Below are 25843 nucleotides of genomic sequence, written 5' to 3'. Positions count from 1 at the left end.
TTATGTGGAGGGTGGGCAGATGACACAAGAATCATAAATACAAGATAGCAAAGGTCTGACCAGGCATAAATATGACAGAAAAAGATATAAAGGATCACAGTGGATCACAAGCTAATTATAAGTTAGAAATATAGCACTGGTATTTTAAAACAAACAACATTGACATGTATTAACTGGAGAATGTATGAAACAGAACTTAATCATCCCATTGCCTTCAACACTGGTAAATTCTTCATTAGTACATTATGTCCCATTTAGGACCCTACACGGTAAGCCAAAATGTGAAAAGCTTGGAGTGGTTCCAGAGGAAAACAGCAAAATGATTAAAGACTTGGGAAAGAACTGCAATGAGGAAAGAGTAAAGGAACTGGCGTTGTTTAGTCTGGAGAAGAAAAGATTTTGAGGGAGTTAATAGCAATCTTTGGGAACATGAAGGAAGACAGGACTTTTGCAGGTGGTGGTGAACAGCTGGCCTCTGTTTCCACCAAGGATAGGAAAAGGCAGAGGGTCTTAAACTGCAGTCATTGGGATTTAAGTTGGACATTAGGAAGAGATTCTTGATATAACAATTGTGAAATAGATTTTTCCGAACTCTATTTTGCACTATTTCTTTTTTTAAAGCAAAGATTTTTGGGGTGTGTTGGCTAAGATCATGGGAGGAAAATGGATGGTTAAGTGATAAAGAACAATTTTTTAACTCTTAAAGCAAAAGAGAAAAGAGGATGAAAAAAGTTATAATCTTGCAGATAAAAACAAACAAACTGGCTAAAAGAAATATTGAAGTCTCAAATGGGTCAAAATAGTAAGAGAATTGGCAGGAAGAGTAAAACATTATAAGAGAGTAAAACACACAAGGGAAGGGAAAACAAAGAAGCAATCTATGGCATTTACAAGAAACTAATATATAGGTATGCAATTTTTGTTGATTTGGTTTTGAAAAAGGGCTATAAATTTTCACAACCTTTAAAAAATGCATTTAATAATGACTATGAAAAGTCCTGTATGATGGACTTCTAAGTATATTTGTAAATAGATAACTTGTCTGCTCATGGTTTAATGACACTTTTGCAAAAAATAAATGAAGACAAAATACACAACTTTGTAAAGACATTTAAAATTTTATTATTCTTTGAACTGATATATAATAGACTGTTTAGTTATTAGATCATATCAAAAAAATTTTCCAGATCTCAAAGACAAAGGAAGAAAGGTAGGAAAGAAAGGAAAAAGAAGGAGAAGGGAAGGGAAGTGAAAGAAAAAGAAGAGAAGAAGAAGAGAGGAGAGGAGAAGAGAGGAAAGAAAAGGAAGGAATGGAGGAAAGAAGTAAGAAAAAGAAGAGGGAAAGTAGAAAGGAAAGATAGAAGGATAGAGGGAGTGGGGAAAATAGTAAGGAAAGGAGGGAAGGAAGGAAGGAAGAAAAAAAAACAAGTAAATGAGAAAGGGAAGAAGGGAGAAAAGACAAAAAAGAGACTGGAAGGGAGGGAGGGAGGAAGAAGAAAGAAAGAATAAAGGAAGAAAGAAAAGGAAAGAAGGAAGTGAAAGAAGGGAAAAAGGAAGGGGGAAGAAAAGAAAAAAGGGAAAAGGGAAAGAAAAAAGGAAAGGAGGGGAATGACATTGAAGTTAACAGTGTTATAATTGTTAAGTGTAGCTTAAAGCAGGTTATGGCAAACATTATTAGTATTGCCAAACATAGATATTAACTAGACTTCTGAAGTGTTTAAGACATTGGGCAGAACATGGTTTATGTCTGCAAAGAACTTATATTTTAAGGTATGGACAATCTGGTAGAATTGCTTGAATATTAGAATTTCAAAGACATTTAAAATGAATTTTAGCTTTGTGATATTGAAGTATAAATGGCCTTTTCAAAGAAGTGATGAGGGAGATTGTTAAGGTATATGTATTCAGTTTTCAGCAGTCACAAACATCCAAATTCCAAGTCCGTGAATTGCCCTTAGTCTATGGAGGTAAGCAAGCTCAACAACCAGAGTAAATGCTTAGGGCTAACTAGGAAGATAGAGTATCCCTTAGTCAGCATGTGTGTTCTTAGATTGGCCTGTCCATTGTACCCTCTGTATAATTAATTTTATTCTCCTGTTATATTTATTCCATCTCTGTGGAAACACAATACCTCTCTTATTTATTTATTTTTTTTTGTCCTTGTCATTTAAAGACTTCATATCCCACTGTCATATTCTACTACAGATAAGGTCTTTTTAATGTGCTTTTCCATGCTTTTCCCCGATCTTTCAAACTTTTCTGTACTAGCAAGAGCAGAAAATAGAATAGTCCATATTTGAATTTATTTTGCCAGGATGATACAATTATGTATATTTTATAACACATTCCGGGTACACAGATCCCAGCTACCTAAAAATAGGCCCCTGCAAATATTTTTGCTGCTTTTTAAAAATATAGTTGCAAACACTTCACTTGTAAAATGATTTTGGTTTGGAAATACATCTTAGTTCTCCCCCTTCTCTCCCCCCCCCCCCCCTTTTTTGACAAAGAAAAGCCTTTTGTTCTTGTTTCTTTGGCATTGCTTCATTTTGTGACTTTCTGCTGTCCCCTAGTGGTATGTTAATCTTCAGGCCTACTGTGCTATTGCCACTGTAACCAATCTTCGGCTCTTCCTTGCTTCCTTGTGGCTCTCATTAACAAACATTTAAAATACTATTAAACAATCCATGAACTGCCTTGTGGAAGCAATAATCCTGTTTTTTAACCCTAACGGTTTTTTCTCTCCATTTATGCATTTTTCACCAAGTAAACACACCCAGGGACTGAGTGCTATCTAGCTATATTGTATTACTTTGCTACAATAAACATTTCAGGTTTTCACAACCTGAACAGAAAACTGATGAAAGCAAAATGTTATCAGTTTTGACTAGTCTATACATAATGTACAGTAGCTAAAGGTAATTTGTGGCAGGTCAGACTAGTCTTGTCAATAGGTTTATAAACATGAATTCAACTATTGCTTCTGCTTTCTCTTTTAACTGCTAGTTGATTTTCCTGCTATTGTTATCACATTTATGTCCTTCTGTGTGACATTTTTATATAAAATATTTTAAAAGATGTGTTGATGCCATCATATGTATTTAAAGCCCTCAATGTGAAATTTTTTGAGATAAGGAATAGACTTTCATTTACCCTGCATTGGGAAAACAAATTTATGTTTTCTATTTTCTCATTGTACGACTTTTTCCATGAATGACAATTTTTTTTAATTTAAAGAAGAATGGGATATTTAATTTATACTTTATGTTACTGTAAACTTCTACTTTATTGTAGAAGCTGTTGACTTCTGTCATTATGAGTATTGGAATTAGGTGTTTCAGAATTCATTAAATGAAAATTAAATGAAACTACAAATTGAGACTGTTGGAGAGAAATTTGTATTATGAAGTTTCCTTTTTAATATACATGTGTGTGTATATATATATATATATGATATCTAAATGTATATTTTATACATTGATTTAAAGGATTTTTTCAAGTGAGAGTAATTTCCACTCATTATTCAATTTTAGCAAAACAAAATCAAAATGAGAACTTCCATCTTAGTTGATATTAGATTTAAAAATCTGAATAATTTGTTTAAATAATTGTGAAAAAAAAAGAAAGAAAAAGCCAGATGACATCTGCTCCATTTGCCACACATTGTAGAAATATGAGTGTACATTCAACTAATGGTTTCCTTACACAGTTTAGTTGACACTTAGGGTCTCTAACAATCAGCATATGAATATAAAATAATTTTTTTTTCTTTCAAAATTGGATCAGTAAGGGTAGGGGTAAACCTTTAGTCTTTTATTTCAGGACATGCTTATTCTCCCCATTGCTGAATACAAAGAAATAAGCTATAAGGTCACTTAAACTGAAAATATTTCTGTTGTTCAAGACATAGAGTAGTGCAGATTTTGAGCCTTCTCTGTTCAGAAAGGTCAGATTGCTGCCCAATTTAGTCATTTAGTCTGTTTATACATGCCTGCTGTTAGGATAAAATATCTAAAAACAAAGCCTTAGATTGCAATCAATCTTGGCTCATGTTCACGGACATGCAACCAATCCCAGAAATACTATTGAATATCATGAGAAAACGGAAAAGGAAGAGTTTAAACCACCCAAACTTTTTCTCTTAAGAAAAATGAAGATAAACTACTTTTGCCCCCCTCCCCAGTCCAACTTAAGAAATAATAGACCACCCAACCCTGTGAAAGGCCTTACATTCTCCACCCCTCTTCCTTATTGAAATACAAATCCTGTCCTTATCTAAAATACTATTGTAATTAAACATCATAATCTAAATGAAATATTTTTTACTCAAAAGTCTGTTTTTTTTTCTTTTTCAGACTTTGGATACTCTAAAAAATGTTGTTTTAGTGCTTTTAAAAAACCCTCATGATGTGTAGGATAATAAATATTGTTTTTCTGTTATTGAGAACTTCACATTTGACATGTTAATAGGAATGAGAATTTCCTTCAAAAGTTCCAGTTAATTCCATTCTCATAAAATAGAACCATTTCCAAGTCTTGGGTTCCATGAATAAATGACAAGGCAGAAGAGGGAGTTGACCATTTTTTTTTTAACTACTTCATAGCTGAGCTGACTAATGTAGGGAAAAGAAAGCTTCTGATGGAGTTAAGGTTTTATTCTTAAAGAGACACCATTGTAGTAAATCTCCTTTGAAATACTACAGCATTATCACTGGCCTGGCAATCCCCACAGAATTATCCCCTTCCTTCTTCTTTTCTTCCTTCCTTCCTCCCTTTCTCCCTTCCTCCCTTCTTCTTTCCTTCCTTCCTTCCTTTCTTTTTTCTTTCTTTTCTCTCTCTCTTTCTTTCTCTTCCTTTCTTTTTCTCTCTCTCTTTCTTTTTTCTTTCTCTCTTTCTCCCCTTTTCTTTCTTTCTTTTTCTTTCTCTCTCTTCCTTCCTTCCTTTCTTCCTTCCTTTTTTCTCTCTTTTTTTCTCTCTCTTCTTTTCTTTCTTTTTCTCTCTCTCTTTTTTCTTTCTTTCTTTCTTTCTTTCTTTCTTTCTTTCTTTCTTTCTTTCTTTCTTTCCTTCCTTCCTTCTTTCTTTCCTTCCTTCCTTCCTTCCTTCCTTCCTTCCTTCCTTCCTTCCTTCCTTCCTTCCTTCCTTCCTTCCTTCCTTTCCTTCCTTCCTTCCTTTCCTTCCTTCCTTCCTTTCCTTCCTTCCTTCCTTCTTTCTTTCTTTCTTTCTTTCTTTCTTTCTTTCTTTCTTTCTTTCTTTCTTTCTTTCTTTCTTTCTTTCTTTCTTTCTTTCTTTCTCTCTCTCTCTCTCTCTCTTTCTTTCTTTCTTTCTTTCTTTCTTTCTTTCTTTCTTTCTTAACAAAACAACTAATAAAGCTAAGCAGTCACACTTTTTACAACTCTGGAGAATAAACAAAATGAACAGATTTATGAGGTTATTTTTAGTATGTGTCACTTGCATTACAGTTTACATTCACTTTTTAATCTTATTTGACATTCTCAGTAGAAAAATATAGGCAGAACAATCATTACAACTATTTAATCAAGTACAGTCTCAGTAGAGCATTTACCCCAAAGCTAAAAGTAGAAGTGTACTTCAAAATTTCCTTCAGTCATGGACTTGACTGCTTCATATCAACTCACTTCATTTTTTTGCTGTCTAAATAATAGCACTACATCCCCTTTCTAACTAATTATTGATTTATTGTTTCTGTTTATAAAAATAATTTTAAATTATTATTATAAGCATGTTGCTCCTAACAAGAGCTCAGAGTAAAATGAACATTTTTGGAGCACAGAAGATTCTATATAGCAACAGGTAAAAATTGACATGCCCAAATGACTATTGTTTTTCTTTAATAACTATATATTCAAGTTAAATAAAAAAAATAACTTGCTGGAGAAATAGTATGTAATTCTGTTCTGTGTATTCCTTTATTTTCTGGATAAAAATGAATGGAAAACCCTATGTTAGGCTAGGTAATATATCAGTAAGAAGAGATTTATGGAAAACATCACCCAATATTTCAAAATGTAGATGAGAGGACTGAATGTTTGCATTTCATCTAAATATAATCTCTCACAGCAGTTTGGTCTTGTTGTGCAAAGAGGCCCAACCAGGCCTGTAATCCTGAATTAGACCAAATTTTCACTAATATCACTATATAAGGAATGACAGATTCATCCCTTTTTGTTTATTCTGGGAGAATATTTTATCAAGGGAAAAACATTAGAAAGATAAAACTGAATTCATCCAGTCTCTTTTGCTTTTATATGTCTTCCCTTCCTCTTTCTCTCTTATATAAAGGGGAGCTCTTTGATAAGGTTAGGCTGGAAAGGAAACGTGAACTGACATGCTATTCAGTGGCTTATAGAACTTTTATATTAATCACATTCATGTAAAATTCCCCAGTAAGGAAATGCCTTAGTAGTAGACATCATTTAGTAGCCATTTAAATAGAACCTAAATTCAAAGGTAAGAAGGCAGACAGGAATTTTACACCAACTACTCAGATAAGATTATGTTTTAGAAGAAAAAAACATTTCTACTAATGATTGTGAGTTGGAGATATACAATTAAACACTATTAAACAAATACGCAAGCTTCTATTTGTACAAAAAAATCTTTAAAAGGAAAAAAGGAGAATTTCCACCAGGTATAACCATTGGGGGTTATTAAAATCCAATGGACAACATTTAAATTCTAAAAGAAAGCATTTTTATAAAAATGTCACTTGATAGATTGCTTTCCAAGGGCAAGAACACAATTGAAAGGATAAAATGACATAGTTGGACTAATGGGGCAATATTGCTCAAACCTGCTGTGAAAATGGAAATTAAAACATTTTGGATGGGTTCAAATGGCTTGGTTACAGATGAAACATTTAGAATGGGAAATGTTTTGTGGCCTGATTAGTATTATTAGCTAGGTAAGAGTGTTAAATAGCTATTGGAGTTATAACCAACTCTTTCAGACAGTTTCTGAGGAAAGACTTAGAGAAAGACTCATTTAAAATTTGTAATTTTCATTTCAACACAACAGGTATCTATTAAGCATTCTCCTAGGGTCTGGGGATACAAATATAAAAATACGAATCACTTCCTGCCCTTAAGCAGCTTTCAGCCAATATATTGCTTATGCTGTGTGCAAGGAAGAATAATTATGTTTCTTTCAAATGATGTTTTTATTGATATATTTTATTCTTTAATCACTTAATTTTCCAAATATATCACTCCCTACTTTTTTACCCAGAGAATCATCTTTTATAATAAATAATACAACAAAGATAGGGGGAAAAAACTAGTTTAGTGCAATTAGTCAACATATTATTAGCCATAATGTTAGAGAAAACATTCTGTTACAGCTGTTCCAAAATGGAATGGGTTGCTTTGAGAGGTGGTGGATTCCCTTTCACTGAAGTTCAAATAAGCCAAGAATTATTCCTTGTTGGGTGTATTATTGTGGGAATTCCTTTGGTGTAAGGGTTGGATTACATGACTACTGAGACATCTTCCAACTCTTAAATTCTCATTAAGCAAATCTGACAGAGAAGGAGATAAACTTTTTTCATCTCTGGATCTGGAACTAAACTTTGACATGATTGATCAGTTTCATTTTTCTTATTTTCATTTATATTATTATATTCATTTTATAATATTTTTCCTGGATCTTCTTACTTTGCACTAGTTTCTATAATTCTTATGGTTTTTATTATTCATAATAGTTATCATCTTCTATTGTATAGTAATATTGTATGGCATTTATTGATACACTTTGTTTAGCTATTCCCCAATTTATTAGTATCTGCCTCTAACTCTTTGTTACTACAGAGTATGTTGCTATATATATTTTGATATATGGAGAATCTTTCTCTATTTGTGACTGACCTGGGTCACATGCCTAGCTTGGGTCAAAGGGGCTTTTAACATTTCAGTCATTTTCTTCAAATGATTCTAAATGGTTTCAAGAATGGTTGGAAGAATTCCCAGCTTTACCAACAATGTATCAATATCCTTGGTCTTCCAAAGATTCCCCAATGTTTATTATTTCCACATTTAGATACCTTTGTTGATGTGAAGTTGAACTTTAGAGATATTTAAATTTGTATTTCTGTTATTAAAAATCATTTAGAGTATATTTTGTGTAATTGTTAATAGTCTACATTTTTTTTTCTAAGAGCTTTTTAGAACAATTATATTTCAATGACTTTCCTCTGTAGTGATGGTGGTATCAACTGCCAATAAGTCTAGGTTAAATGGGTCCTCCCTTTTGTACCAGGTATCCTTAATTTTGAGGAATTTTGATATTTAATTAAAATCTAATACCTTTCTAATATACCACTATGCTCATTTCTGATGAAAAAATGCAAATAATTTATGGCTAAATTCATGACTTGTTCAGAGAGAAGACAAATATGAGTTTAATGGGAATCCTTTAAGTTCCTTAAATGCAGTTATGCAAGGCAAAGCTGGTATAACCAAGGCTTAATGTACATATTTGAAAGCAAACAGCTTTTAATTTTAAAGCATTCTTTAAATGAAAGGAAACCTTGTAATTCTTAAAACTTGTTTTTGTTTGTTTGTTTTGTTTTTTGGTACCATACACCTTTAAATAACCAGAAAGATAAACTAAGTTGCAGAATAAAAATATTGCAAGCTGGAACAGATGAGACATTTTTCAAAATTAAACAGCGATGACAAACAGTTGTAAGGCATTCTGACATTTTTTTTTTAAATTGAGTTTTTTGTTTTTGTTTTGGAAAATGTAAAATGTATACCCACAGTTACTAAAGCCGTCAGGCCCCATCTTCAAACTCATCTTTTTTACCTACATGCCTACAAAATGTTTTATACTCTGGGTAATCTTTATCTTCCATTTTGAATTGGAATTTCCTTTGAATTTTACAACACCTTTTTTTTTTCCTCCTTGTGTATTTGTTCATAAAACATTCACAAATCTGTCATACCACCCAGTGGTAGTCATTTATGCGAACTGTAGGCTAAAATATGAAAAATATGACTTTTCTCTTTATTTCATCATTGAAATGGAGGTGAGTATAATTTGATTATGGAGTTCTGCAAGGGCTCTGGTTTAACTGTAATGTTCTGAAAGACATACTGAAGGAATAATAGTTGCCACATTAATTTTTTTAAAGTAACTATTGGCCCATGTTTTTTCCCCTAATGCCACAATATTATAAATATTTAGCTATAAGTTATTCTGCCAGAAAAGGTGGATTCTAAAATAGTAAACATTAAATCTAGTCTAGGTCCAATAGTGGAAGAGTTAAAAAGACTCTTTTCTTGCCCTGTGATCTGTGAAATCATGTGAAATCAATCTGTGAAAATCATGATGAAGAAACTGTGCTTGAATTTAGAATTTAGTAGTCTGCATTGTACTTTAAGATGACTAACTTTATAGTATCTGCCTCTCTTTTTTGCTTATTTGGAGAAAGTGGTTGTGATTCAGCTGCCTCATTGTCTGTGAGATAACTTGTTTCTGAAGAAAAGAAGTTGTACTCCGTGTAGATATTTTCTAGAGCTTTCACTTTGATGCTCAGGTCAGAGACAAAGGAAATTGACCAAGGAGTGGCTTCATCTGGTCAATTGACTAATAGGAATCCATCATTTAGAGACACTACTTTCTTTTCCCATGGTACCGTGTATGGCAACATGTAAACAATGGGCATTTTATAAAATCCAATGTGACTTCCCAAAATATCTTTTACAGGACAAACAGAAAGTGTTTCAATCATTTTATCAGGTGGTTCACACTTATCTGGGTCTTTTTTAAATTAAACACCTGCCACAAATAAGCAAATGATGAAAGCTAGTAGAGAAACAGTGGATCTAAATCATGACAGTAGCTCATTTATCTTTGTCCTAACAAGACAATAGGAAATGACACCAAGCCCCGTTGTTTTCTATGCATTACGATTCCCCTCTTAAACAAACGCAATGGAGGCAGTCTGTTTTCTGACATGCCCAGCAAACAGTGCCAGTGGCCAGTGTTTTGTCTTTTCTTCATCCAAAGAAGGATTAATCTTGGTGATGGTGCAAACAAAATGTATGTCTAGGGTCAAAGGGCAGGCTGCCTTTTGGGATCTGCATTACATTAATGTCATTTTTGGGTTCCTGACGTTAATCAAAACCAACACCATAAAGTGTCACTTAGCTAATTTGTGTATTATTGTCAATGTTACCATTAATTATGCGTTTGTGAGGAAAAAGAGGATTAATGAGATGTCACAGGTAATTTACAATGATCAGGCTCTCCAGGACATTAAGAAAACACTAGCTGTGTAAGATTACCACACAATCATAATAGTATACAAGCAGCAAAGTCTTTGTGGAGACACCGTACTTAGATTGTCCATCATTATCTAAATTCCCTTTTACTTCTTGGCCACATTACTATTCTTCTGTGTAAGAAAGGAGCTTCTAAGTATTTGCTCATATGCCCTAGATCCATATACTCAAAGCATTCAGTATGTCTATTTGAATTATGAAACTTTAGGGAATTCTTGTTGAGGTAGCTTTGATACTTATTTTCTAGAAGCCTCATCATCACATAACATTTAGTTGGCTTGATGACCATATTAATTCATTGCCTTTTGTACTCATCTGTGACATGGCCTCTCCAAATTGACAAGACTAGAAATGTATTTGGCTAGGCCAATCATACACCAGAATCCAAGTGCATGCAACATGTAGTCATTGAGAAGCAGCATGACATAATGAGCAGAGACTTAATGCTTGTAAGAACTGGTTTCAGGTCCAGTTTCTGATATCCTATGGTTGGGTGACTTCATTTAATCTCTCAGTTCTCTAGAGAACTGTTGTGAAACAAATGGAAATGGGCCAACTACTGACTTAAATTCTATTGTATTATTTTGATAAATATTTCACAATAACATTTTAATCTGCTCTCAGCACCTAGAAATAAAGAAAGTTGTGTTTGACACCTGCTAGAGGCAATTCTCTAAGGCTTTAAATGACAGTGAGTGCCAACTTGTCTTGGTGGAGTAAGTTTCCTCACATAAGAATTCATTGTAACAGTGATATTATAAATTCAGACCCTAACCCTATCAAGATTTTGTGATACTTTCAGAGACCTTGAACTTGACCTATTTTATAATATTTTAATTATAATATTAGGAGAAAACCAAGGGTACAACTAGGTGAAGCAGTGGATAGAATACTAGGATGGGAATCAGGAAGACTCATCTTCCTGAGTTCAAATCTGGCCTCAGACACTTATTAATTGAATGACCTAGGGCAAATAATTTAAACCTGTTTGCCTCAGTTTCCTCATCTGTAAAATGAACTGGAGAAGGAAGTGGCAAATTACTCTTTGTCAAGAAAATCCCCAATGGGGTCATGAAGAGTTGAACATGACTGAAATGACTAAACAACAAAGAATAGCAAATAAGTCATTGAAATACCCATAGAGTATAGAATCATTTCACTCTAAAGCAGTTTTTGGTAATTTAGAGATAAAAAGGTAGCTTGTGAGGTAGAAAGAACACTACCTTAGAATTAAAGACACCTAAAGTTCTAGTCTTGATTCTACCATTAACTATGTGAACTATTCAAATCATTTAAACTTTGTGTACCTTAGGTGTTATTAGGTCTGTGAAATTTGATGGCACGGAAGCCCAATCAAAGATGAGCCATGTATAGAGGAAAGAACGTTGGTTTAGGAGTCAGAAGGCCTGGAGTCCAAGCTCTATCTTTATTAGATAATAGTATATTAGTCTTTAGTCAATCAATTAAACTGTAAGAACCTCAGTTTCCACTTCTGTAAGATGAGATGAATGTATTATGAAATTACATTTCCTTCAATCTCCAGATCAATGATTTATGGCTCTTTATGACCTCTGGCAAAACATATGACCTCTCTAAACCTCAATTCCTTCACATGTAAAGTGAGGTGTCTTGACTCAGTGACTCTCAAACTTGAGATACTAGATCCTTTAGGAGCTGAGAAATTATTGCAAAAAGTCCTGAAATCCATATGTACACCCAGCACTGTAATTTTTTATCTTTATTTCTAGCAAAATATGCAGTGTGATTCTATGATAAATAAGCAAACATATCTTCTCTAGACTGAATAATGTCTCACATATATGTATTAGTATTTTTCAAATGTATGTATTGTGATTAGTAAAGTACACATCTGCTTAGCAATATTACTAATCCATAACAGATTTTTTATTTTAATATATTTTCTCCCTCCACAAATACTAATAGTAAAACTATTGTTATATGAGTGTCAGCAAAAATTTTTTGACATTGAAAAGGGGCCGTCAAAGTTGAAAAGTTTTGGAAGTGCTGGACTATGTGAATTCTAAGGTTCTTTTTAGCTCTGACATTCTATGATCTCTTACAATCCTTTCTAGTGATATGATCTCTAGATCTAAAAGTAGCTCTTGAGACATCTCTCTCCTAAACATTAGTTCTAAAGCTCTAACCATGATCTTACCCAAATGATATTTGTAAAAGAGGGGAGGATAAGAAATATCACAGTTGTGATTACCACTTCCCCTGTCCCCTCTAAAAGCAACAAATAAGATATCAGTATGATAAAGGTGATAGACTATTGAAGATTTATTCCATATGGATAACTTATTTCCTCTAATTTTTCCCATTTGTGAATTATATTATCTGATTATACCAAGCCCCAGAGTATTGCAGAATGATCTGAATAACATTTCTAATTACATAGAGAATTTGGACTAACTCTCCAATGGGGGAAAATGCTTTTTTTTTTTTTTTTTTTTTTTTTTTTAAATAGAGTAAGGAATGTTTATTGTTCCCATACTATGAGATTAATTAGAATGGACAACTCTAAGAACTGGTCCATTAATCATATATATAGTGGGCAATGTAGATGAACAATAATAAGTTGTACCCAAAATTAAAGTCAAGCCAACAAGCATTTATAAAAGCATCTACTATGTGCCAGGCATTGTGCTGAGTTCTGGGGACAGGAAGAAAGGCAAAAGTAGTTTCTGTCCTCAAGGAGCTTATAATCTAATGAAATTGAATAGGAAGAATGAAGTATTTTGGAATGTGCTTCGGAATTTGTTCAGTGTTTTCAATGATTCAAGATTCTTCCTGTGACAATCAACTATCTTTTAGTAAAACTATTCTGCTGGGGTATGACATGGATTAAAAATAATGAAATGCTAATGTACCCTCAAATTATAGGTCTTCAAAAGGATGATGAAAAAATAGATCAATAAGAATGCATTGGAATTCTGCAAATGAAAAAGTATACAAGAAACAGTATAAAAATTTTAGAAAAATAGGTGAGTGGTTTATGTAGCAAGACTGAGGAATAACTGATGAGGTAGTCCATGTGGTCCATTAGTATCCATATAATATATCAAGAGGCTAAAGTCGCAAACATGTTGGGCATTCCCACTGTAGTAGATTTATTGAAGGCCATGCTTAAGAGTCACACAGGATGAGGCAGCATGGATGCATACCTTTACTTATGTCCTCAGATGCATGATTCCTTACGTTTCTATAGTGATGCAAGTTAAGAAAGCTTTTCAACAATCTTATGGTAGGTAGTGCAAACGTCAGGATACCATTTTATAAAAGAGGAAACTGAAGTCAAGAAGAGTCTTGGATTATACAGATCACAAGTTTATAAATTTAGAGCTTGAAGAAATCTTAGAAGTCATCACACATAAACTCCTCAATTTACAGATGAGGAAACCTTGAATCAGGTGAGATGAAGAGACTTGTTCGCATAGGTAATTCCAAATCATATCCCAATGATATCATAAAAAGATCATTAATTAGACAAACAGAATTAAACTCAGTTCAAATTCTGTTTCCAACATTAATTCCCATATTAATAATTTATTCTAAGCCCACCCCCATTTTTCAGAAAGGGAAACTGACACCCAGAGTCACTTCTACCTTTGGAAGATCTGTTTATAATAAAATCATAACAAAGTCCATAGGGAGATATCCCCAAAGACAGGAAGACCTGAGGTCAAGTTTCATCTCTGATATATGCTGGTTATGTGACTGAGAAAATCACTTAACCTTTTCGTTCTATAAGCCTTTGTGATAAGAAGTCAGAAAAATTCCAGAATATGAACTAGACTAAAATATAATTGAGATTCTATAAGTTAAAAATAAAGTAAGTTTAAAAATAGTACAAATTATTAAAAATATAATTGAGAAATGTTTATTTAACAAAAGAAGGGAAAATAACATACAACATAAATAGTGAGATACTGTTAATTTGTGGTTTTCCAAGTTAATATGCTTATAGAAGGGATCTCTTTCTTTTTGAATCTTACACCACTGTTCTAGGCAAGACAAATATTATCAGTTGTAGAGAAGTGCCAACTTCGATTGGTTAGTAAGTTTCATCCTAATGAAGCTTCCAGTGAAATTTCACTTCCAGAATAATAATAGGTCTAGTTCCTATTCCCTTTTTATATTACATTTTAATGTTTATAACACACTTTCCCCCTAAAAACCATAGGAAATCAGGCATTACACATATTATTATTCTTATTCTTTTGATGAGGAAATTGAGTGTTGAAGGATTTAAGCAATTTGTACAGAGTCACATAGCTGGTAAATATCAGAGCAGTGATTGGAAAACTCAGATATAAATGAAGCCATGAAATAATATAGGAGTAACTGTAACCATATAGTGGTTTAGAAAACCACATATTAAAATTATCTGTCTCTTTGCCTTTTTATTTATTTTGCTATTTCAAAATTACATTTTAATCTGGTTCAAAAGGCATTAAGTCCACAATTTAATTCAAGGTGCTATATTTGACACCTCTTTAACAGAACTCCCCAAAGTGAATTTCCAAGAAAAAAAACAAAAAATAAAAAAGCACATTTTATTGAGCTAATCATTTAAAAATATTTAACATTAACATTTTAAAAATATATATATTTTTTAAAAAGTAAATGCACTGTGGCACTGTGGATAGAGATTTGGCATCAGAATTGAGAAGACTAGGGTTCATCAAGTTTAGGTTTATATGATGTTTATTCTCATGTTAGGGACTGAAGCTCTTTTAAAATGCTTTATTTATTTTCTTCTCAGCTTAATTTATTTGAATTAAAAGGACCATAGATTTAGAATTCAAATTTCAGTAGAAATTTCAAAAAAAGAAGAAAAATTGAGGGAACTTTAAATAAAAAACTTTTTATTATTGATTGAGTGCCTTGGGTTAACTGTGTGGATTGAGGATGTAATATGATTTATTTCTTGTTTTTTTTTTATTTTTTGCTCTACAAAGTAAGAGCTGAGTTTAGTTATTAATAAAGCTTGTGACTAACCACTGAACTTTTTTCTGAGTTGGCAGCCAACTCAGAAAGTAAAAGCGGTATACCTAATAAAATAAAAAAAAATAGTATTATTTAAATAACTTGGAAAATACCAAACAATACAAGAATACTTTAAAAATAGAAACAGAAGATCTAATTTTTCTTTAATCTATGACAGAACTAAAGCTAGGACTCTTCCATTCACTTTTGTGACCCATAGGGTCCATAGATGCACCTCAGATATCCATCCATAGAAAGAACTTGTTTGTTTGTTGGAAGTATGTCAGTAGAATTACTTGCTTAGATGTTTTAATATTGTGTTAAATACAAATAGTGTAGAAATAATTTCATTTGAAAATTCTGAAAAAATAGGATTTATTCAGGAGTTTAGAAAGCATTGTAGTTCATTAAGCTTTTAAAAATAAGAAAATGATGGAACTCTATGGACAGAATCTATATTCTATTTGCAATTCCTATGCAAGACACATTTCCCACCAGATTGCACTCCTCTGGAGTTCTCCATTATTTTCCATATATTTCTATATTCTGGAAGAACACTTCAATTTTGAAACTCATATCATCTATCCTTAGGGACTCTCTTTCTGATTGAATAGTTACTTCTACAAGTTCCATTGAAGAAGGAAGTCAGTCAATCTTAAGTCAGTTAAATTGTACTCTTATGTCCTAATTCTGGGTACTTTCTTTCCTCCCCATTATTTTTCAGTTTCTTTTAATCTACTGTTTTATCCTTTAAAATATAAGCACTTTGAGGTCAGGAATTATCTTTCTTTTTGCCTGATATGTAGTAAACATTCACATGTTGACTGAAAGACTAGAGACATATGCTTGTAAATATATATGTCTAGGAATATTATGGGCCTTTACTTTCTCAGAGCTACAAAGAAGTGTTATAATACTTCTTCAAGGTCTCTACACAAATACATATGAAGAGTATATCTTTAAAAGCATATAAGCAATATCTTCCCCTTCCACTTCAAAGATGTCATTTCTTTGGCCAGTTTCAGGACCAAAATTAGTTGTGGTCAGTGCTGTAACTTGGAATTCTTATACTTGGAGTAAAATTAATTGAAGGAGAGGAATGGCAGGCACACAAAGGATCCATCCATGAAGGAAGGGGCAGAAAGAATATCCTTCAGTCTTACTTTTAGAAAGTTTGGCCCTTATAGAGATCAGGAGAGAAGGGGGAATTATGGCCAAAAAAGAACCAGAGAACTATGAAATGCTAAACTGATACTTTTGATTGCATTCAATTAAAAAGTTTATAGCAGCTCTTTTTATAGTGGCAAGGAACTGGAAATTGTTCTATAAAAAATGATGAGCAGACTGATTTTAGAAAACTCTGGAAAGACTTAGAAGAACTGATGCTAAATGAAGTGAGCTGAGGCAGATTATATTTTGATCAACTGTGATGTTCTTGGTTCTTCCCAGCAATGTGATGATTCATGACTATTCCAATAGACATGGGATGGAAAATGCCACCTGGCTATTGGTTGCTACTTCAGGTTCATTCAACCCTAATTCAGCTAAATTATGCTTTTCGTCAAGGCATTTGTGATCATGTGGATTGAATAATAGTATTTTCATCTTTTTGTTTGTTTGATTTTTCCTCCTTGTGGTTTTCCCCCCTTTATTCTTATTTTTCTTGTACAACATGACAACTTGGAAATACATTTAAAAGGATTGCACATATTTAACCTTTACCAGATTGCTTGCTGTCTTGGGCAGTGGGGAAGAATTGTAAGGGAGCAAAGGAGAAAAATTTGGAACATAAAGTTTTAAAAAAAATAAATGTTGAAAATCATCTTTACTTGTATTTAGGAAAAGAAAATACTATTGAGAAAAAAAGAGAAAGCACGGAAGAAGGGCAGACAAAGGGAGTGACAAGAATATGGTGAAATAGCTTACATGGATGCCTAGATGAGATGTGAAGATGAAGCCTGGTCTGCTGTCTAGGGTTAGCCAGATGATCCGCACATGTTTAATAAACAATTGTCTAAGCTGCACCCTAAAACAGGAGATTCCAAAAAATGAGTGGATTATGTGTAAATTGTTTTCCTGGTTCTGCATGCTTTATACTGCATCAATTTATATCTCCCAATACTTCTCGGATTTCCTCTTGGTTACCATTTCATTCTTATATTAATATATCACAATTTGTTTAGCCATTCGTGAATGATTATTTCAATATATTTTGAAACAGCCTAAGGTTATTCCATTATTCTATGGTCGGTTGTGTCAGAGTTGAAGATCTTAAAAAAGACAAGGGGATGTTCTGCTTTGGTGACTTGAAACTTGATGCTAACACATATGACTTCTCTTCCTATTGAATTCAAAACTCACAAAGTACATTCTTTGTACAAAATACTGTTAACTACCTGAGATAAAAAGTCAAAAGTGAAGTCCCTGACCTCAAAGAACATATATTCTATTTCACCATTTGATCAGAATTTGGGGTGAAATAAATGCAACAATATTCTTTGGATCCCATACTAATAAACTTTAGATTCCCAATTGTTCCTTGTCTGACAGTTTGATGTGGTGCTCTTGACCCTGAATTGTACATCACAGCTAATTAATCTCATTAATTTGGTTTATCAGAAAGAGCCTTAGAAATTACCCTGACAAAGTTCCTCCAGGTATAAGTTTGGATATTTTCAGAAATAGATATAGAATTCCCTGAGAATAACCAGCTTTTTACCACTGGGATCTAAAGTTAATAATAAAAGTTCTTTAAAAACTATCAAATTTAGGGCAGCTAGGTGGATAGTCCTGGAGTCAAGAGGACCTGAGTTCAAATTTAGTCTCAGAAGCTTTTTAGCTATGAGATCCTGGGCAAGTCCTGATTACCTCTCCCCCCTCCCACCATCTATCAAATTACATAATCATAATAACTACTTATATAGTTATTTAAGGTTTGCAAAGTGATTTAATTACATTATTTCATTAGATCTTAAGAATAACTTTTAAAGGGTATGGACAGCAATTATTAATGTCCTCTTTTACAAATGAGTAAACTGGCTTTCTCAGGCATTTGGGAAATGTCTGAGGTAGAATTTGAATCCAAGTTGATAAAGTTAAATAGACAATGAATGGGACTAGTTGATGAATATGGTGTAGGAAAATGTATGCAAGAATAAAAAACAAAAAAGCAGAGAAATGGAATTCATTCTTTTCTTCAATCTTTACGAAGGAAAGCCTCATCAAATAAATGTTTAAATGTTTATTACTTGCTTACTATGTGCAAAACACTGTGTTTCATACTGGGAATATAATTTCATAGCACAGTAAAGACAGGTAGACATATGGCAATAATACAAGGCAGAGAATACTAAGTGCAAAGAACAAGTCCCAGTCAATGTGATAGAAATTTAAAGGGAAAATATAACTTTCATTTGAGCATGAGGACAGAGGAGAGATTAGGGAAGGCTTCATGGAGAAAGTAATACTTGAATTAGGACTTAAAGGAATGGAAGAATTTGATAGTCAACAATTGGTGGTTATGATAATTATCTATTCTAGGGACAGTATGTATAATCAAGGGCATGGGATGGACGAAGTCCAAAAATAAGAGTTTACTTTGAAAGTAGAGTATTGATGATATGAAAAACAGTAGGATTTAAAGCTAGAAAGATTCCTTGGTCCTAGAATGTAGAAGACTTTGAATACCAGTATCAAAAATTTCTCTCCAATATTTAAAAGGATAGTGGGAAGTCACAGAAAACTTTTGAATAAAGTGGTATTCAGATATGAGTTGTGTTTTGGGAGTATTCTTTAGGTAGCAAGTATGAACAGATTGGAAAGGAGAGAAACTGGAAACAAAGGTTTTAATAAGGGCAAATACAATAAAAATAGGAAGAAGGATGTTATTTTGAGATACTAAGATTTCTACATCCAAGTGATCTTTTGAAATAAGAAAATTGCATGTAATAAATTAAAGTAGTTATAATGTCTCATATTTTAGAATCAAATTAATAAATCAGATATACACAAATCAACAGGAACAGATGGTTTCCACCCAACAGTTTTGAAGGAACTCAATCATGTAATTGTGTAACTTTGGCCAAACTATGTCATTTGGCATGGCAAACTATTAGTGTCTTGTTGTCAGTGGAATTTCCTTCTCTAAAAGAATTGCCAGAAGAAATATGAAAATTTCTGGTTAGTGACTCTTATGTGCATGCTTTAAAAAGTAGATGATTTTGAAGTAATGTCATTGATGACGATGATGATGATGATGATGATATTGATTTAGCTGACAATAAATGTGATGTTTGTGTACATTGTTACCAATATATGCAACTTATACTAGTCTAACTTCATTAGGAAATGCCCACAAATTGCATTTGCCATGAATCATGCTGCCCAGAAATATAGGTAGCTATTATTTTCATTGTCATTTCATTTTCATTACCTTGGCAATTTTAGAAAGTTCTGTCTAAATGGAAGCTAAATCTTTGGTCCTCAAGTGGGTCTGTAATACATATAGACCTCCAAAATAAACTTGATAAGAATCAGTATACTATAAAAACATACTATATCTTGAAGAAGTGTAGTATACTTTTTTATTTCTAATTCAGAAGTTCCTAAAAACTTTTCTCCCCCTTTTTCTAGCCAAATAACTCAAATCTAAGCTTACAGGTCATGCTTTCACATTTCTCTCTAACAGAAGCAATATACAACCTCCTTCTATAAGCCTTGGTTATATTTACAAAGTAATTTCTGTAATAAACATGGTTTAAGTTATAGATGACATGTTCTCAGAACATCAATGACTATATTAATGAAAAGGTAAATTCTTTCCCATTAAGGCTTGAGTTGAATATATTTGATGTTCTTTGCCTTACATTATTGGAAAAAATATACATATACTAAAGAAATCTCTGCTTATGGATAACAGAGACATGGCTATATTCATAATTTCAGCGCCTAGAAGCATCTGGATACAGACAGCTATATGTAGAATATTGGCAATCTTATAGATTTTAAGAAGGAATGGAATTTGTATGTGTAATCAGGTAACATATATTGTTAACCTAGAACTACAGGCACAATAGTCAGCTTTCCTTTTAGAAAAAAATGAAAACTCTTATCTTATTTACTTCATCTATTTAAAAAAAGTTTTATTTTGGATATGATTGAGATAAGAAAAAAAAGTAATGAAATGTGATCTCCCCATTTCCACAGAGAAAGACCTTCTTGTAAATCTACTGGTTACTGCACAATAGGAAACAGAGGTAAACTTGGAGAAAATGCTTTTGATCCTCCAATATTTTTTCCATTATTTAATACAAATTATTTGATAAAAATATAATTAGGGCTTCCAGAAACATAATTTATTTCAGCATTTATCATTATTCGGAACTTGTGGCATGCCCATCAGTTTAAAAGTATACATAAAATTCATTTGAAAAGATAAACTGTATCCAGTTACACATAGGACTGACCTAGGTGTAGGTAGAATTATTAACTACAAAAGTGCCATGGTTTGTGGGATACAAAGTGGTCTGTGGATTTTTTTTTCTTACTGATGCTCTGATTACCAGAATTAGTATTATTTCTTATAGGTCTTGATAAAGCTACCCAGTTTTTTGCATTAAGACATTACTTAAGAAGTAGTTTGGCTTGGTGAATAGAGTTTCACTTAAACTCAGAAGACTTGGGAACAAATCTTAACTTGTGACATTTTTGGCTGTGTGACCATGTCAAATAATTTATCCTCTTTGACTGTGAGCCATTCATCTCTCTGAGATTTTTTGCTAAGTGGTTATGTAAAAGAAATCAGACTCATGAACAGGTAGATTTTAGAGAGATAATAAGTCAACTAGCATTTAATAAACATGTACTGTGTGTCCAACATTGTGCCAAAGAATGCTTAGGTGGGGAAAAGGCTAAAAGTAGGCCCTGATCTCAAAGAGCTCATAGTACAATAGGGAAGACAATATGCAAACAAGTATATATCAAGATATATACAGGATAAATTAGGAGTAAGAGAAGAGAGACACTAAAATTAAAGAGAAAAAATACAGGAGAAAGTCAGAGTTAGTAGGAACAATGTAATGGAAGACTTTTAATTGGAAATTATTTTAAATTCAGACAAATTATGGGTAAGAATGGAAACTAGAATTATTAGGACAGGACAAATAATACTAAAAATAATCAAAAGACAATGATAGATATAGTCACCTACACCTAAAAGTCTAGGAGCAGACAACAGGCACAAGGGAGGTAGTATAAGGAAGTTTAAATAGATAGTAGATTGACTCTACTGCATCATCTAGGTGCCACTTCTAATTGGGTGAGATGAACTTCTCCATCAGACAATTATGACCTGGCCTGAATACTTTTCTGATATTATTACACGATAGCCTTTAAGATGTTTTATAGTCTAGCTAAACTGGACTTATTATTTTTCACACACAACTCTTTATATTTCTTGTTTCCATGCCTTGTTACATGTCATACCTCTGTCTCCCTTCCCCTCAATGAATATTAGCTCAGGGATTGTTTCATTCATGTATTTGTGTCTCCAGACTCTAGCATTGTATCTAGTATGTGGTAAGTACTTGATGAGTACTGCTTGATGTGGTAAATGCTTGGTGAGGAAACTGAGAGCCAAAGAATTTCAGGGATTTAATAAGGTTGTTATTGTTGTTAGCAGGTCTTTGTTTTTGAAGACGACCAAAAGATATCATGAGGTGATATCTTGACTTGTGAGTGAATTAGATTTAAGTGAGGCAGAATTACACAAAGGCCTCAGTCTTACTCTCTCTTCCAAAGTTACTGATGGCCAATGATCAATCAACAATGATAAAAATAAAAATGACTGGTGATGACTTGGGATGCATTAGATGACTTTGGCATCTTTGATGTCTGGCCAACTTTATTTTGGCCATCTTCCTGACTATAGGAACGTATTGGTCCATGTATTTTACCTGGTGAAATCTTCACTTCAGCTTGAGGTAGGACACCTCCTTTCCCAATTAATTCACAGTTTTGGAGCTTGTTAGTTATTCTCAATCTGATTTAGCCCATTTGCCAAGTCACTTTCATCAGGGTGTGGCTGCTCTACATGCCACAGATTCTTAGAGACATAGGAGAAAGTTGGGAGGGTAGGATGCAAAGTTGTTCATAGAAGTACCGTGCTTAGAAACTACATTTCTCACTGCTAGACCCATTATGTTCTTACTTTACCATCTTATAACAGGAGAATTTTGCTATACTTCTTTACTCTAAAGTAAATGTAGTCTACTAGGGTTATATATACTAAATCCAAAGGGATTTACTTACTGAAGGACCAAAAGATCATTATGTTACAAGGAAGCTTAGCCTATTTAAGTAGTCTCATGGTTGCTGGGACATTAGAATGAGGACATAGTATAATTATAATTTAAATATGTCTTTTTTCTCCCATGAGAGGTAGAAATGTACTGTAATGGATAAAAAAGTGGGCTTTAGTGCCAAGAAGATCTGCATTCCAGTTCTGCCTCTGACATGTATGACCAGTAGAACCAAATACAAGTCATTTAACTTTCCAGTACTTTCTAAAATTTTTCACTGACCATGAGTTATAGATGAATTGCTTATTGGCAACCTTGGAGAGAAATACCACTCTATGAGTGGTCCACATTAGTGGAATTCTACTTTCCTCTTCCTGGAAAAACAACAACAACAACAACAACAACAACACTCTCTTCAGTGTAGATACCAGGATAATAAATGTAGAACTGGAAAAGATCTTGGAGATCATCATCCAGTTCCTGTCATTTTTCAATGAGTAACTCAATGTCAAAATAGGATCACAAAACTAATGAGGATCCAATGATAAATTTAAACTCAGGTATTTTTTACTTTAAATCCAATGTTCTACCCACTGCCCCGTGGTGCCTCACATTAAGGACATTTATGATAATATATTTCTCCTCCTCCTACCTCTCCCCTTTCCCTCATCTTTCCCATTCCATATTAGTCTGACCTATTTTGCAGAGTTGGAGGAATTCTAAAAGTTTGTGGGTCATAGTTTGTCAATCAAACCACATTTTAAAAGCAAAAAATGAAATGAAGGTTTAAAGAAACATAACAGTGAGTTCTTATATAAAATACAGCATGTTTTTGTAGTCTTATTTACCTAGAAATTTAAAAGATGCTGGTTTTTAAGGTTTTATCTGTTAGGATACTTAAAAGGGATCCTATACATTACTTAGGACAAAGACCATTGTATAGCTGGACTGGAAAGGCATAAAAGATCTGGTGACTTCTATTATATATGTGTATCTGCAATTGTGATGGCAAAAGTTCTACATATTCATTGTATGTCATGTAAAACTTTGTGCCTATCTTTTTCTAGCTCATAAATATTGCTGATTTGCATATGCTAGCCTGCAACAACATTCCACATAAACTTCTCTTCCCTGAAGAAACACAGCTCCCGTCAAAACAAGTCCTTAAAAATATTTACAAAGCTGTAATAAACAACACTCCTCAAAAGTACTGTAAATAAAAAATCACCTCTTGAGGGGCAACACCAGTTTTATTTTCTCTCATTAGACCGTGTTCCTTTCCCACCACCAGTAAGTGATGTGGTCACCCTAACTCATGAAAATAAAGCTTGCTTTTTGCCCTAAGAGATGATCTATTCCCCCTTCTCCCCTTTTATTTAGATAGATAAAAATACAGTCTTTACATAAAACTGTTCCCTGGAGACAAGGGGATGTTTATACTTGACTTTGTGAAGCAGGATCTATAGTTAAGAAAATAAGAAATAGAAAAAAACCAAATCAAATTGCTGTCAGCAATAAATAGACTCATTAGCCACTTGACACTAACCATGTTGTTTTCTCCATTTAACAACTTGTGGAATTACGAGTCCATTTACAAATAGTGTTGAAAAATTTGGGACTGAAATGAAACAGAGAATGTACATACATACTGTGTCTTATTTGTACTTATGAAGGAACTCGGGTCCACAGGAAAATAAATAGCCAGTATTTATATAGTTTTTTAAAGTTCACAAATAATATCTCATGGGGCAGCTAGATGGCACAGTGGATAGAGCACCAGCCCTGAAGTCAGGAGGGCCTAATTTCAAATCTGACCTCAGACACTTAACACTTCCTAGCTGTGTGATCCTGGGCAAGTCACTTAACCCCCATTGGCTCAGAAAAAAACAAAACAAAACAAAATATCTCATTTTATATTCTCAATAGCCCTGGGCAGTAATATTATTATTATTATTATTTTTAAGATATAAGGAAGTGGAAGCAAGGCAGAAGTTAAATGGCTCATTAGAGGTCACATAGCAAATAAATGTCTGAGGTGGCATTTGAACTCTGGTCTTCCCATTTTCAATGCTGCATGGTAGGGATCACAGCCTAGACCTTCTCACATAGAATACTCTTTCTGTTACTTCAGATTGCTAATACTGTAAAGTGAATTTCAGTTAAAGCTGATGGGGCTGACTTAGAAATTCTCCATCAATTTCTGCCCACTATTCAAACTTATTCTCCCTGTTGCTAGCGTCTGCTCACCTTAACAGCAGAGACTGATTTTACAGTGAGTAAATTGTTTTCAGAATAGAAGCAAATCAGGCAAAAAGCTCTTTGAGCTTAGCTTGACCTTTCCTATAGCAGGATAATTGGGAAAATTGAAGAAATAAGAAAAGGAGATTATAATGAGTTAAAAGGAGGAATCCAACTATCTTGTTCCTCTTAATCAAGAAATCAAGAGTGATTATTAAAAACTTAATATTTGCCAGGAACTATGCTAGATACTAGGGAGACAAAGGAAAAATAAGCTGCTTTCCCTCTAGGACTTACATTCTAATGGAGGAAAATAAAATATACATAAAGAGGTACACTACAAGAGACAAGAGAATAGATATGAAATAACTTTAGAGAAGAAGAGAACTAGAGGGGCCAGGAAGATATCAGGTAGAAGGCAATATTTGAACGAAATTTTAAAGAAAGCTAGGGATTCTTTTTATTAAATACATACATACACATATACATATGTAATACATACATATATGCATATATTAAATTTTCTCCCACTTACATGTAAAGATAATTTTAAACATTCATCTTTAAAAATTTTGAATTCCAAATCCTCTCCCATTCCTTTACCCTCAAATGTTAGGCGCTTTGATATAGATTATACATGTACAATCATGCAAAACATATTTCCACATTAGTCATGTTGTGAAAGAAGACACAGACCAAAACCAAACCAGACCAAACCAAACCAAACCGAAATGAAACAAAACAAAACAAAAACAAAAAACCAACCCCCCACAGAAGAATAAAATGGAAAATAGTGTGCTTTAATCTGCATTCTGATTTCTTTTGCTGGAGGTATATAACATTTTTTATTCATGAATCTTTTGGAATTGTCTTGAATCATTGCATTGCAGTGAATAGCTAAGCCATTCACAGTTTTTTATCATAAAATAGTGTTACTGGGTACTATGTTCTTCTGTTTCTTCTCACTTCACTTTGCATCAGTTCATATAAATGTTT

The sequence above is a fragment of the Sarcophilus harrisii genome, chromosome 2, assembly GCF_902635505.1.
Source record: "Sarcophilus harrisii chromosome 2, mSarHar1.11, whole genome shotgun sequence".
NCBI classification, from domain to species: domain Eukaryota; kingdom Metazoa; phylum Chordata; class Mammalia; order Dasyuromorphia; family Dasyuridae; genus Sarcophilus; species Sarcophilus harrisii.
The sequence above is the reverse complement of the archived record's forward strand: the minus strand, read 5'-3'. Positions refer to the sequence as shown.